Here is a 1,320-nt window from a genome sequence, read left to right on the forward strand (position 1 = left end):
TCAGCTTTCCTGCTCCTATGATGCTGCTTGGCCTGCTGTGTTCATCCAGCTCTACACCTTGTTATCTGAGAGAGTGAGTTATTGCTTTAATTCTGATATGACTCTTCAGTTCTCTCTCCATACTTGCTGCCAAACTTTCTAAGTATCTCCAGCATTTTTCTGTCTTTAAGATAAAAGAATATATAGTTTTGAGTCCTTTTCTTATCTTTGAGGTATAAGGTTTTAACCTAAGGTTGACGAGCTGGTTTTTGGATTCAGTCAGTTGTAGCAAAAATTGCTGTTATTCAAGATTCTTGGTTCCTTGATGATTTGTCCCTCCATCTGTTGCTGTGGGAACTGGGTGCCAATTTCTTCAGAGAGAGAGAGAGGGAGAACAGAGACAGCAGTTTCTCTTAAACTATCTTCAAAAAACTCTTGAAATGTCCCTTGGAAGAAGTTTTCCATTATGTACTTCCAAGAGGTTCTTCTAGGTGGGTCTATCCATGACGGCTATGATTTCAATGTTCAGTACTTTGCATTTGTTCATATCTTCCTGAGACCGTAATAGATTTCAATGTGTATCTGGGTTTTTGGAAGTCTCTCTCTTCACAATTCCGAGTGTAATATATGTGTTTTCTCACCACCTTGGGAAGTGTCCTTGTATTCTTAAACAAATCTCTGCAAAGAATAAAGAAGTACATCTTTGAGGCACTATTCTATACTTCTAGGATTCTATAAGTACATCACTTCAGTAATGAGTCATGAAGCTGACTTGAATTCTTAGTTCAATGGAAATTACCCTGTTATTGTGTCAAATCTATGCAGTGTTCCACTAAGTATGGGTTTCATTTCTTTTTAGCTACTAACAATAAATCTGAAGAATCAGTTCTGTTTTTTTTCATTAAGGGATGTGGGCATTGCCAGCATTTTTTGTCCATCCTTAATTGACCTGAATAAGGTAGTGCTAAGCTGCTTTCTTCCGCTACAGTCTTTGAGGTCTATCCACACTGCTGTTTGAATTCCAGGAATGGTGATATAGTTCCAAGTCAAGATTAGTGAATTGGAGTGGACTTCGCAGAAGATGGTACACCCATGTATCTGAGCCCTTTCTTTCTAGACAGTAGAGCGTATATGTTTGGAACATGCTGTTGAAACAGTCTTGTTAAATAACATAAAAACACTATCCTTTTTGACTAAAGCCTGAAGTTTCATAAAGGAATAAATTGCCATAATGAAAAAAATTGGCTGCAATAATTCAATGAGTATGTTTTATCCCTTGGAAAGATATGCTCTTCACAAATTTATTGTTGGATTTCATGAATCATGTTGCTTATAACCAGT

Source organism: Rhincodon typus, chromosome 7 (genome assembly GCF_021869965.1).
Source record: "Rhincodon typus isolate 14 chromosome 7, sRhiTyp1.1, whole genome shotgun sequence".
NCBI lineage: Eukaryota > Metazoa > Chordata > Chondrichthyes > Orectolobiformes > Rhincodontidae > Rhincodon > Rhincodon typus.